This window comes from Passer domesticus, chromosome 2 (assembly GCF_036417665.1).
Source record: "Passer domesticus isolate bPasDom1 chromosome 2, bPasDom1.hap1, whole genome shotgun sequence".
Taxonomy (NCBI): domain Eukaryota; kingdom Metazoa; phylum Chordata; class Aves; order Passeriformes; family Passeridae; genus Passer; species Passer domesticus.
Genome location: NC_087475.1, coordinates 69,236,557 through 69,251,472, shown reverse-complemented (window position 1 = coordinate 69,251,472; position 14,916 = coordinate 69,236,557). Strand labels below are relative to the sequence as shown.

The window sequence follows — 14,916 nt, the reverse complement described above, 5'->3', positions numbered from 1 at the left end:
TAGCACAGCCCAGTCATTAATGGGAGACTCTTCAGTGAATGGCAGCTGTTGTCTGGTCCTGTTCATCCCTTTGGAATGAAAGTCTGAGGGCTGCGAAGGTTCCCCTCCGGATGTTGCAGTTGGCAGTTCCTCGTGTGCTGCGAGGTCATGGTGTTGGCAGCAGAGGTGTGACCAGTCCCACACTGTCCTGTGAGGCACTGCTAAATGCTGGGCTTTGAGGGTTTTGAGGTCTACTGATCAGTTAAAATTACATTTCAAAAATTACTTTTCAAAATTACATACAATGGAGAAAAACTGTGTAATTCCATAAATGCCACAGACACAGTTCTTTTCCTTAATTAGCTCTTCAGAAGTTTCAAAGTGACATCTTGAAAAAAGTGGCAGCATTGAAGTCTGTATGTTTTTGTGCGCACACCTCCAACAAGGCAAAGTGGGTATCATCTTTTTAACAGATGAGTGAAGGGTTAGTATTTCTGCTACCTGGTACTTGCTGTTTTTCTATTAGATATCTCCATAGAATTTTTTCCTATGCCTTATTTCCCATATAGGTTGCTAAGCATCAATAAATGAATTCTGTATATGTTACTGTCTGTGATTTGCATACAGAGGAACATTATCACAGAAGTTGCATGCATTTGTTAATGCTTGTTTCCATTATTTGTTTATAAGTGGTGGCTTGGTTAGATTTGAGTTATTTTTCAGAAAAGCAGATCTGCAAATCACAGATATTCTCAAGTTTCTCTCTCAAAACGTGGAACTGTATCATGTCGTTCTCCCAGCTTTTTAATGAGAGAGTGGTAGACATTTATCAGAGGCTTCACTGTCAGAGACAAACAGGTCTGGATCTTCTGAGCATGGTGGAAAAGAGCAACACATTAAGGACTCGCTATTAATAATTTTGAGAAAAGGTTGTTTAGTCAAGATACATGTTCATCTGGTTTTGTTGGTGTAAGTTTCAAATCAGGTATCACCTGCTTTATTCTGAAGCATGATTAATACTGGTTTATTGTACAACGAAAAAAGCAATACTGCTTGCAAATATAAAGGCATCCTTACAGATACACTCTCAATTGTGTAATTTTTCTAAATTAAGTAATTTTTAAAAGAATTTTACAACTGAATGTCTCTTTTTAATTTATCTATTGTTTTGGAAATCTTTATGATTCTGATTCTTGATTTCATTTTTGAGATTGCCATTGGCATGACATCTAGAAAGTGCACTCACTAAAAGTATTACTTAGACCATTCATATTATCAAGTCTAGGCACCTGGAGTTTGGTTTTGTTTTTTTTTTTTTTGTCCTTTTTTTGGCTTTAAGTATTTTCATAAGTAAGTGGGCTGTAAACTGATTGTTATTACAACTTAAACTGACTTACATGCTATTTTTGTTAATATTTCTTCTTAACTATTCACTCTGAAGTTGTGTACTTTAACTGTAAAGACAACAGGTGGATACATCAATTCGAAGTCAAGGGGAGGCCTTGTTTGATTGTTATTTATATTTATTATTCAATTTCTCCTCTTCTATATCTAAAATGCTAAAGAGTTATTGAGATGGAAAAAGAAGGTAATGCTGTACTAAAGAATTTGCCTATTAGTTAGACAAAAGGAAATTTAAACCAAAGAGATCACTAATTTTATGACATGAAGTGAAAGTACTGGCTCAAGTGGGTGTTTTGTTTCTTTTCTTAAACTACTTAGCTGCTGACAAAATATTTGCAGATCGTGACAGGGTCTCTGTAAAATAGGTTCCTGTACTACACTTTTTGGTACCCATCTTTCAAGTTGTTCTTTATGTTTGTGCTTCCAAATAAAGCTGCAAAAGTTCAGGTCTTAATCTTGTTCAGGATGTTGTACAGACTGTGTAAGAGTTTCATCCAGAGTTTATTTACTGAAAGTTGCATGACCCATTGTCTGGGTCACTGAAGTTGCTTCCATATCTGATTAATCAAAACAGAGTAGGGAGGAAGTTCAGAAAAAGGAAAGCTATTTAATGAAATGCCATTTTAGAGATTGAATTTAATTAAAACTAGCAAAACAAAAGTAGTATTTCTATATGAATACTATTGCTGCCACCCACATCAAAGAAGACTAGTAAAATAAAGATCAAATTTTTGTCTCCAATTAAATATCTGAGTTTTTTAATAAGGGAATTATTTTTCATATTTTTATTCAAATAGACCTTCACTCTTGCTGTAGTCACCAAACCAAAACCTGATGCGCCATTAGAGATTCTTGCAGTAGGAATCCTTTTAGTCAGATGTAGAAAATTCTTTACCTTTTGAGCAATTAAGTGCTTTCTTTTTATTGTTTTGAGTCCCAATGAGGCCATGGGCTATTTGATCACTTTCACCAGGAGGCAATCAGGCCTGATGCTGGAAAATCAGATTCTGTCATCCTACATTCTTCTCTGTCCCACTAGCTCTCTTGTGTTGGCTGTGCTCAAGTTCTCCCAATGAAAGTTAATGTGAAATGGAAGGAGGGTTGGGATTTTTTGTTTCTGTTTTTTGGGGGTTTTTGTGATTTGTTTAATCCTCTGCCATAGACATTAGGATCCTTTTGGAATACTGTCTGATTCGGTTTTTTTCAGTTCTGAACTCCTTGACAAATACAAGTTATTCAAGACTGACAGGCAGTTTTGAGGGGAAATGTATTTAGAACTGTTGGGTTTTGAAATGTTCTCTTATGAAAGAGTCATGAGAGTTCAAAACTAGAATGGGATGGCATTTATTGATGCTAACTCTCAAAGTATTTATCAATGTGGAGCTCTCCAGAGAGCTGTCAGTGACCACACTGGGGAACAATAATCCAGGTACAGTCAAGGTTGATCCTAGCCTTCACTTAGCAATTTTTCATAGTTGAGGTGTTTATTTTTTATGACTCTATCTTTTTTTCTATCAGTGAATTAAGTAAATGTCTTTAGGACCACAGAATGCTTTAGAGCAAACTGCCTTTGCTAATAGTAATCAGGTCATACAGGTATACAGTCTATTATAAGGTTTGCCACTAATTAGGTCAATGTTAAAGAAGCACATTATCTTATGTATAATTGGTAAGAAACAGTCTGCCAAGTTGAGCTCTAGAGACTGTGTAATAACACATCAGAGAGTCGTGCCTTCCTGCTGGTGTGTTTATCAATCTGTTTCACAGCATGAATGATGCATCTCAACTCTTCATTTAGTGTATTTACTAAATGAGTAGTTCTTACTAAATAAGCATTTACTTACTGTGTGAAGCAACATAGTTACCTGAGAAGGCTGCTGTGTAAGAGACAGTGTGTTGGGGTGAGGGCTGGAGTGTAAATGAAGAGCAGTGCCAGTTGTCTGTGAGAGCGTGGGGGGAAAGGAAGAGCGCTGGAGCTGCGTGTGCAGTGTGAGCTGGACCGGCAGAAATGCTCACGCTGCCTTTCTGAGCTTTTGCACCAGTTCAGAGCTGCAGGCTGCCTGGGCCTGCCAGGCCAAGCCAAACACTCAGAAGAGCAGTGGGTGGATGTGGGCAAGTGTTAGAGCTCTGCTCCTTGCAGCCCCCCAGGCCAAAGGCTTTGCATTGTGTGGCTGCGCTGAAGCAAGCAGAGATGTTCCTGGTGTGGCATTGCATGCCATGGGCTGGCCAAGTGCATCCCTGATGCTCAGAAGTGCTTCTCCCCTCTGTATTAAATACTTTAAAAAATGAAAAATGTAACTTCTATATGAATACAAGTGGTCAACATCTCCAGCTAAGCTTATTATCTGCATAATCAGTTCCTGGCCAAACAGAGAAAGACTTTGAATTTGTGGAGGCTGGGAAAATCATGAACTGGAACAATTTTTTATGAACACAAAAGTGGTACTATTTTGTGTACCCAAATAGTTTTGGGTAGTTTTGTGGGGTTTTTAATTTTGGGTTGTCTTCATACACTGCTGTTTGAAGTACTGGTTTCACTGATTCTTTCACAGAATGTTTATTTTATAAATCTTCCATGTATTATATCCTGTAATTATGCCTTTTGTTAACCAGCACAAGTTTAGTAAATTAAATTAAGAGTTAATTTTATTCCTTAAATTGTCAACAGTATCTTTAATGTTTGCCTTCACTTTTAAAAATTTAACATCTTGACACAAAGATACTAACACTGAATCTTTCTCTGTAAGTATTCAACATATTCAGCTATTTAACCAAGAACATTTTTAACAGCATTTTATTGTAAGTGAAGATTTTTTTCAGCATTTGGTGGAAAGAGAATATTAGTGCAAGAATAGCAAAGTATTTACACGATCTTTTGCAGGGATTAACATGTTCTCTGCATGAATTATTTCACTTAAGAATCATTATCATATTATGATCTCAGAAGTAATTACCACTCTGAGCAAGAAATAGTTTAGCTGCTTTTGATTCATTCTTCTATATTGTTTGTTGTCTTCTTTTCTTAGTTACATTTCTCATGAAGAAAAGTGCTATTTCCCCTTGCACTTTCCATTCCTGTCTCTCTTTTTCTTTTTTCTCCTCCATTTTTAGTTGCAAAATGTGACGGGTGCAGTTGCTGTTTTGGACCCCACCCTTGGGGTTGCTAAGCAGAGGAAGGTGGTTGCATAAGTAACCTGTTCCTGAACAGGCTACTGCAGCCCTAGTCAGCTACCTAATGACAGCCAAATCCTAAAGGAAGTAACTCCTACCATTTATTGTTTGGATCCAGACCTTTTAAACATGGAAAAAATGAAGCATTGAATTAGTTTTAAAATAACAGAACAGATAAAGAAATCTACCATCAGAAACTAGTATAAAGCAAGAATATAAATGCCTGAAAATAACTATGAGAATAGTAACTCCTGAAAATGGAAAATGCAGTGCTCTCTTGTGGTTTTCCTTTCAGTTTTGAGGTTTGGGGATCTGGATTCAGTTTGGGTCCACCTCTGGTTTCTTGGACTGGTTAGTCAGTGACCTCAAATGAACTGCATAGAGTTTGTGAGGTAGTTTCTAGTTTGTTCTGTGCAATAAATATTTTACTCTAATAATTCAGATCTTGACATTCCAAATCAAACTGATTTCTCCATTCCAGCTAAGTGGTATAATATAAATTACCCAAAGTAGAAGCATGAGTGTAAATATTTGAAATAGATAGTAGTGCTTTCTACAAATAGTACCACAGATTTGTTTGGTAAAAAGTTTGCATGCATTCCTGCATGTTCTGGAGATTGTTATCAAACGGATCATTGTTTATTAGCACCATCTTAAAGTTGATAAATATTGAAATATTAGGAGATAATCATGTGAAGCTGCACATGGTAAAGAAAAGAAGCAGAGAAGAGAGCCTGGAAGGGTGATGAGATGGGTATGAATTTCAGGTGAGCAGACAGGATGTTGTGAAAACAAAACTAAGGAGATACAGAACTGTAGAGAGGTTAAAGGTGTGAAGTTAAGAGGCAGTGAAAGGAGCAGGTTTGCAAAAGCTGATGACATTTTTGAGAATAAATTTTTCTCTGTCATTAAGATCAGTGAATAAAAGCTCTTTTGTTGTTTTTTTGGGTTCTGGCCAGTGTTGGCTCAGCTGTAGAGAGATAAGGTAGGCAGTTACTCAACTGCTCGGCTGGTGGAAGCAGACAGACAGCTCCGTAAAATCTGCTTGTGTCCTGCCTCCCCTTTGCTTGTGGCTCTTCTTCAGTGGTAGTTCAAGGACTGTGAGGTGGCCAGGCAGCAGCTCTGTGCCTCTTGCTGCACAGGCAGGCATAGGCTGCTTTCCCCTGTTCTCACACACTGAGGGGCCAGAAAGGACCAGGCAGCCCTGATCCCCACCCTGGGTGGTTTTTCTCAGAAGTGGCTCTTACCACCCATATCCCCCCCAGTGCCGTGGGAGCACACCCACTTCTCCATATCAGCCCTCCTGCTTCCTCCTTCCTCTTCCTCTCTGCTCCCCAGTGCAACTCCACATCTGCCTTTGCAAAGCCTTGAGCCGGCTTTGCGAAGCAGCTGCCAGGCTCGCTCGCTCGCTTTGCTTCTGGAAATTGCACCATCTGGCTGTGCCCAGTGTATGGAGTTTATATTTAGATCACCTTGTATCTGGCATCTGGACTTTATTCTGTATGCTTGATGAGACCTGATTGGAGCACTTTCTTTTGTGGATGATATTCTATATAATGTATGCATTGCTAGTTCTCAGTAGTCACGGTGAATAATGTTCCATAAAAAGAGTTGTTCTTTCTGTAGAGCTGTTGTATCTATTGGTGAGAGCTGCATGCAAGGTGCTATTTATTATTGGTGTTTGTCAGAAATATCAGACACACACAGGGCTTGCAAAGAACGTTTTGCCCTTGAAATTAGACAAATTATAAATATCTACAAAGATGGGCTATGCATGACAGATCCAGCAATACTGAGTAATCTGATATTAAACTATGTTGTGGTGTATAGCTGAAGATTTTATGCATAGGGCTGGGTTGCTAGGTAGGTTTCTATTTGCTTTTTCGTGTATCTTTTTCTGTAAAGGAGTCTTTGTCATAGCTTCAGGATCCAACAACTAACTTTATTACAAGTGCACAAAGTACCATGCTGCCTGAGGGCCAACAGAGGGTGCTGGAGTGATGCAGCTTTTACCTTCACTCATTTTTGTTGTTTCTGGAGAACAAGGTGAATTTTGTCAGACCTCTTATTTGGGATGTCTTACTGTAGATATGAAGTTAGTGCATTTTTTGTACATTTAGTATAATAATTTTGATACTTCTAAAGATTATTACATGTTATGAAGATTATTTCAGGAATGCACATTTAGCAATAATATTTACAAGAGCAATATTTATCTACTTAGGGCATTTCAAAATGTTCTTTACTACTAAAAAAGATACATATAAAAATTCTCCTTTTTCAGAAGAAAAGGTTGGGCACAGTAGAAGTTGTTTGTGTACATATATTATTGTATATATATTATATAATGAAGCTTAGGTAGCAAATCTCAGATTTATGAAAGTCATGGTTTGATGTAAATAATACCTGTGTAGAAATAGCATACTTACAATGGAATTGTTCAAGGAGATTGAATAAGAAGTTAGATAGCATATGGCAAATCATTGTGCAACACTTCACAGTTAAATGAATTATTTCCGTACTGTACTTTATTTCAGGTTCCTCATTTTTAGCCTTGTTCAGGGTCTGGTTTCCCTTAGTTTGTAGAGGAGACTGTGCCCTTTGTATGCTGGGCTGAAAAGGTGGTGTGTCTGCAAAGGGTTGTAATGTTTGGCTTGAAACTGCCTGTTTCAGGTTGTCCCTGTTCTTTGAAGTAATGTCCATGAAAGTCAGTAATTACACTGTGTCTGGTATGGAAAGCTCTTCCTCCCTCTCCCCCTGACCATCCTTTTCCCCCAGAGCACAAGATAATGGCTTCAATTTACCAGAGACTGAAAAGTGCATTTTGTGACAGGGATATACAAAAGTAGGTGATTGCTTCTAACATGCAGTCTCTCCTTACTGCACAGATGTGATGTGTGATGCCTCAGTCTGCTCTCTTGTACTGATGATGATAGGCTGAAGTATTCCATGTCACTGGGATTTCATTTTATGATTTTAAAACTTGATAATCCATTTTTGTCCAGAATTCTTGCATGTCTCTGACAGCATCTCACAGGAGATGAAAACAGGGTGATTCCAGTAACCTGTCAGATCTACTGTCTTCATTTCTCACACTACAAAACCAAAAAGCATCTAACCAATGGAGCCTTATCTTTAATATGCATGTGGAGTATGAAAAAAATACTCAAATCTGCAGAAATTTTGAAGGAGCAGATCTGTGACTGCCCTGTCTCTCTGAATGACTTTACTCAGATGCCACAGTTAGATACTCTTAACATTCAGGAAACCTGATAAACATGAGAGAAGAGAATTATTCAGACTTACAGTAATGCTACTTTAAGTGTGGACAGAGGTATTATTGTGTTTGTATAGACATCAGCTGCAAAGGGCTATCCAGAAAGATAAAGGCAACAAACAGAGAAATCAGGATGTATAACCCCTTTAAAATGCATGCTGAAGTGGCAAGGGTGGTTCCTGTTGTCAGGGGAAGGGTGGGGAGAGGAGACAGGTTGTAAAACACCCCCTTATGAGATATGTGACTACTCATTATCATTTGTTAATATCAGCTCAGTAGATCTTTTAATTACATGCTCTGTCAAACATTTCATGGAGCTGACCAAGTCGAGGGGGAGATGGACTGTCCTATTTGCTGCCATGGATGTGGAGTATTCAGGTGGAGGTACACTGTTCAAGAGGCTGCCCTGACAGCACTGTGGCTGTCCAGAGAAGGGTGGCTCTGTCCTTGAAGATATTCAGTGCTTTGGTTGAACAAGGCCCTGTGTAAGTGCACTTCATGTTCAAGTTAGCAAACAAGGTGTCTTACTCATGTCACAGATGTCTATAGCGTCATCTCTCCTTGAGCTCCCAGAGAATATTCAAACTACCTTCAGAGTAACAAGATTCAACTAGGATTTGGTAATTCAGCATTATACCCACCATGGGACTGTGCTCTCCCTCCTAAGTGTGGCATCTGCATCTGCTGCCAGTTGTTTTGCAGGTGGTAGTCTCAACTTCAGAGCCTTTTGGCAGCCAGATGCCTGTATTTGCACCAAAGAGGAATATAATGTTTCCTGTTGTGATAGGGACCTTGCAGTTATACCCAAATAGATACCAAAGTGCATTCCTACTTCCAGTACTTTTGTTTTCCCATAGGCACCATTCTGTTTACTTCTGTGTAAGAAATTACAGCATAAATCAGGTTTTGCTGTTGCTTATAGCTTCTGACCAAAAATCTACAAAAAAAAGGTCTCGTTTCAAGTGTAGTTTATAGTTCATATTGTCAGTGTAAAGACAAGTTATAATTTTAAAAATTTACAACATTAATATATAAATTTTTCTCTCTTGTTTTATGTCTCTGTCTAAGAACATAAATTCTGGTAAGAAAGCACGCAATAGTTCTCTTAACAGCATCTGTTATGAAATGTTTGGTAGATAAGTACAAATTTTAACATCATGTTTTAAGACATGGATTTGTTTTAAACCTTTTGTTTAATCTGGGAGCAGTAATATATTATATTGTCCAGGTGACTGAGGGTTGGCTGTTATTTTTCCTAGGTAGTTGTGATGGCTCACAAAGCAAAACAGTGATCTCCAGGAAGCAAGCAAGATAGCATCCAGACTGCTTGCAGTTAACCCATCTTTGTCTGAACCAGAAAATAATTTATGAAGATTACACTGCAGAATTAAAGCATTAAGAAAGATCACTGCTGGAAACTGTTGCTTCAGGGAAAGGTAAGACTTTGCATTAATCATGTAGTCATAATGGATTTACATGAGATTTTTCTGGTAAGAAAGACAATAAATTCTAGGTATTAATGCATTTCTTTGTTGAATAGATTTGGCAACTGTTCTACATTTTTTAGTAAATAGTTAAAAGTCTTTTGCATAGGTGTGAAGAATACAAAACATGCAGATGGGTGTTTGGAAGCTCATGTATATGTGGTTCTTACCAAAAAAGACTGTAAGCATTTTAAATATCTAAATATTTAAATATTTGGCAAGTTTCGGGTTCTTATGGCCTGACTTTAAAAATTAATTATAAAGCTATATTAAGACCATAACATGTGACATGAGACTGTGCATGCTTTGCTACAGATATTTGTAGAATCTTTGTCTTATTGTTGTTGAAAACCGGCAAGCCATCACCAGGAACTGAAGAAACTTGTGCCTTTTAATGAATCTGATACAGTGCAAGTGTTTAGTTAAAGCCTTCCTGAGGCTGAAATTCCTTACAGCAAAGAGTTGGCTGTATTTGGTTTTGTGAATGCTGATACGTTGCTGGAAAACAGATGAACAAGCATTTTGCACATGTACTAATTAAAGGATATAAAATAGCTGCAATTGTTAGCATGAATTTAAACACCAAGGAGCCAGGGGAAAAATATACAGCAACATGAGTACATCAGTGTCCTCTTGAACAAAACAAAGCCTTTCTTTTCCTGCTAGAAAGAAGATTGTATTGGTTTTAAACTACTGTTTGGCTGTATTTAGTCCTTCTGTCATAAAAGTAAGATTTCTTGGAGACAATTACTTTTGCTGTGTAATCGGCTATAAGCCACATCAGATTACATTGTTAGCAGAATTTCTCCTGGAGTGCTGGCTTCTATAGTGCTCCCAATTCTACTCCAGTGGGGGGTGAAATATTTTCTTTTGCTTTTAAAGAGCAGTAAAGACTCTTGACAGGGTCACAGCCTTTTCAATGGAATAGTTATGTTTTATTTGTTGATTGCTTAAATGCAGATATTTCTGTTTCACCTTTCCTATATTTTTGGTTTATGGTTTTCAGTACATTAGGACAATTATTATAAGGCCATTTATTATTTGGTGCTTATTTTATTTTGATGTAGTGGGTTTTTATCCGAGACAGTGCATATCAAAGCAAGTAAAAGGATGCATTTATGTTGTAGAGCACAGAGATCTGTAAATATGTGTTCTGGACCTTTATGATCACTGTGAAGATGGTTGTTTTCATTGCCTAGAGATAAGCTGCTCTGTACACCAGAGATGTGTATCTTACAGCTGACATGAAAAGAGCTCCATTTGGCCAAGGCTGTAAGTTTGGCTCGAGGTGGGGCTGAGGACACATCTCCACAGCAGCATGTCCAGTTTCTACCTGGTGCATCGTTGGAACATGGGAAATTCCCATGACAGCCCCATGAAGGGTGTAAGGGAGATATCTACCTCTTGTAGAGCAGTACAGCCCCGGGAGCCCAGAGCACGATCCCCAGTGCTCCAGACACGAGACTGAGCACGTCTCATTGCACCACGTGAGCCAGGAGGGAATGAGTGCCTGGTGACTCTGGTCTGGAAAAGTACAGCTGTTGGAATAACAGGCTGGTAAGGTGGGAAATGCAGGAGCTGTTTCCAAGACTACCTTGCAACTGTAATTCTAATTTCTGAGCTTGCTTAACCTCCAGGTTTAAGTAAGCTCAGAAAATGCTAGCTCTGTTCACTTCGGGATTAGTTTACCTGTTGTACTGTGCCTTCAAAGAACTGGTTGTACTTATGTTTCTCCTTCATGAAGCAGCTTGAGAAGATACACCCTCTCAGCAGTTAAGCTAATGGCTTTTGAATGGAAATGGTATCTCATGGCAGCAGGCTTTCCACTCCAATGAATACAAATTTGGCATATTAGCAGGTGTCTTGTAAGTGTCCTTGAACTCAGAGAAGGAACTATGTGAATATGCAAACGTATTTGTGGGCTTTTATTTTCCAACGGGAGATGAGACCAAATGGCATAATGAGCTATTGTGAAATTTCTTCTACAGTTTAGAAAAAACTCACAGGGAACTGAGGAGCTGATTTAGTTTATTTAACTAGAGCAGTGTTGTTTTTTAATCACACTGGTTGCATGTCAGAATAATTAACAGTACTGAAGTCTGATGAATTTGTGACCTGTTATCTTCCCATAGATCTCTCAGGTTTTGGAGGATGACAGTGCTGGCCTCAACAAGAGTGCTAAAGAGAGGGGAGATAATATCTGTTGCTACTGCCTTATTTTCCCTTATTTATTTTAATATTTCACTGTAAATTTATGCTATTTGTTTTATTTGATCTGATGATACTTTAATACTATATCTGTCGAGCTGTAGATTGAACTCAGTTAGCTCTGTGTCTTTGGCTTTTAGTAGTAACAAATGAAAACTGTGTATTCAGACCCAGCAAGGCATGTGACAAGCTATCTGGCAGTAATCTAGGAATGCAATTAATCATGTTTAATTATGCACTTTTTTGCTAGGCTAGAGTTTTAAGATTTTGCAAGGCAGAGACTTCACAGGACATAAAAGTTGAACCATTTTATTTTGGTTTTTTTTACTACTCTGGCTTCATTTATTAGAGTTTTAAAAGCTTCATAAATTCTTCACTCAATTATTTGTGAAGCCTGTGTTAGCCTAGGAAGGTCCTGATTTTTGGTTAAGTTCTGATAGCAAGCATAGGTTTACTGAGTGAAAGAATAGTGCAGATCCCAGGAGCTGTAGGTTTAGAAAGTTGCTCTCCATTTTGATTGCCCTTCTTGGAAGGCCTGGCTCTGTGGAAGATGCAATTCTCTAACTGCCTAAATGATGTACATATATAAATGGGCTATAGTACTTCACAAACTGGAAAATGAGATATTTAAACAGGTCTGAATGATACAAGAAAATAAATTAGAGCTAAGTGCTCAAGAATTGAGATGGAACACAAATATAGCAATAGTTTAAAAAAAAGGCAAGAGAACAAGCCCCAGAGAATGAAGAACTAAAAATAGACTTGTTTTGTTATTTTTAGGCATTCCTGCTGGTTGCATAGAAATCACTGAGCTTAAAAGGTCATGCTACCACTGCTCAGTACCTCTCAAGCATTCATTTTAATCTAGTGCAGAGATCCAAATGAAGACTGACACTTGGAATTTGAGGGAGGCAATATAATTTTTTCCTAATTAAATATATCAGTGTTCTAGCTTGAAATCTCTTCTGGGAAGCATATCAGCATCATGCATCATGTGGAAGCCAACAGTATTGATACTGACCTGGATCAGGTGATATTTTAGAGCTGATAAGCATTATTTAATATTGCCTAAGAGTGGATTTTGGTTTTCTTTTCATGTTATGGAACTGTAATAGTTCAGGAAAGGAGATTGTAAATAGCTGTAAGATGTGTGACTACTTAAGTAATTTGGTTTTTGCTTTAGCTTTCTGGTTTCTTAAAAATGGTGGTGGGTGGGGAATAAATAAAAGAAAATATTTTTCTTTAAGAGTGTGCCTAGCACCAAAGACATTCCAAATAGGCAGCAATTCTTATTGCAACAGCAAATACTCCAAAAAAAAAAAGTCCTCACAAGATGTACAACAAAATCACAGACAGTATGCTGTTATTTCCAGAGTAAATATTTTACCAAATAGGTTTTTGATACAAGGAACAAGATGTGCAAGGAACAGGATGTGATACGTATCCAGTACAACATTTTAAACACATTTTAAACATCCTGGCTTTTCCCTTGGTTATATTTAGATAAAGCTTAAATGGTTCCACTCAATGTTGTTTTGCTTTGATTAAAACAGACAACATTTTACCCATGTAGGTGGCTTATTTGGGGGCTTTTTTAAGTGTAAGCAATTTTTTCTCATACATATAGTAGAATAAGAAAAAGGATTTCATCCTCCATTTCCCCCTACAGAGAGATGAGCTAAAAAGTCCAAAGGTACAGATATACTACTTTTTCTTTCAGTGCTGATGTGCTATTTTGGAATATGTGCTGACCTACTTTCTGTGCTTCCAGAAAGCAAGCTGAAAAATTTTCGCTTAGGCTGCAGACTTGGATTTATTTTTCAGTGTATTTTTGTACATACCTCCACACACACACACACATTGGTAATGTGGGGGTTGATGTACAATAGCAAATCAAGATTGCCAGTTTTGGTACAATTTCAAACTACTAGCAGCAGAATTCTGCTGCTAGACACCTTCCTTAAAAGGATTTGACAGGAGAATATTTACAACCTAGTGGTGCCATTATTTAGAGTTACATCATAAGATAGAAAGTTTTCAGTTCCCAACTTCAAATAAATTTGATACCTAAACAGAATAATCCAAAATTGCTGTGAAAAATTATGTAAGAATCTCATATTCTATTTTTTACAGTTTCTGCAGCATTGTCTTAAACATTGGAAGATAAAATCTCTTTGAATTATTTACTTTCACTCTATGCATCTCTTTATACAGCACTCTGACCAACAAAGAAAGTCCTGCTCATTAGTTTGCCATTCCCAATTAAAACAATGGTACATAAAGCTTTGGAATTGTATAAACAAATTAGGAGAAAACAAGTCGTGAGAGATAAAGCCCTGCTCTGTCCTCTGCTTAGGGCAGAAAAAAATTTATCAGTCTTGGCAACTCTGTGCTCACTTCTGAGCTTTCCCCAGCAGAGTAGCCTTGCTGGTGGAAGAAAATTCTTTTTTAGTGTATTGTACTTCACTCACAATGACTGTAGTGCAGGAGGTCTTGGTGTGGCATTCCTCTCATCTAACCTCTGAGAATTCAAAGGGTAAGCATCTGTAAATCTCAGCAGAAGGCTGCAGTTAAGGAGGAAAGACAATTTCCCCGCTCCTCAAGTAGAGGAGATGAATTCTGCCTTACAGAGGTACATGCCTGTCTCTGTTTAACTACAGATGGGATTTAGACTTGGGCAACTTAATCTTTGAATATGTGCAGCTGGGTGGGGGAAATGCAGTCTCCTTTCTTTGTATATACCACAATATCCTGATGTTCTGCAGGGGAAGGCAAGACAGTGTAAATGAGGCCTCAGAATATCAGCAGTGGTAGGTCTGGATCTTCCTGTGACTGACAGGCATCTTACTTCTCTGGAAAGTATTATGGCCTCCTTAAGCTAACTGTGGATATGTTGTATGTTTCTAAGACATTTGAATTGCTACTTCTCTTACTTAAATTTATCTTGTATACCTTAAAGACTATATACAGTAGTTTTAAAAACCCATCTTTCAAATCTTCACTTATAGTTGATAATTGAGATGATTTTTTCTCTATGGGAGAGTTAAGAATTCTACAGTTTCAAAGCTTTTTCATATTGTTTTTAAGCATTTGGATGATGTAAAATTTTCACTTGCTAAGTATTGTCAGCAGTTCTACTATTTTTCAGGGGGTCTAAAATTGGTGAGATATTAGTTAATAATCAAGTTAGATCAGTATTATAGCCTGATAGTCATATGTGAATTGCCTAGTGAAGTGCTCATGGTAGAACAAAACATGTTCTTAATGCTGTTACGTGGAAGGTAGCCGGGCATAGATGGGTTGCAAATACAAAACTGTTCAGGGTAGTACCTTGAAGGAAAGCCAAGGGGCAATTGAAGAAGCTTCTTCAGCTTAGCTGCTAGTGTGATGCTA

General features: G+C 37.8%; 1 protein-coding gene across 2 annotated transcripts in view; it reads left to right on the top strand.

Moving 5' to 3' along the window:
• FRY (FRY microtubule binding protein) overlaps positions 1 to 14,916 on the top strand; it is a 223,469-nt gene that overhangs the window by 19,717 nt on the left and 188,836 nt on the right. For both annotated transcript variants that reach the window (XM_064409057.1, XM_064409056.1), the window contains exon 2: positions 9,091 to 9,267. The gene's annotated coding sequence lies outside the window, so the exon portion shown is untranslated. The remainder of the gene's footprint in view (positions 1 to 9,090; positions 9,268 to 14,916) is intronic.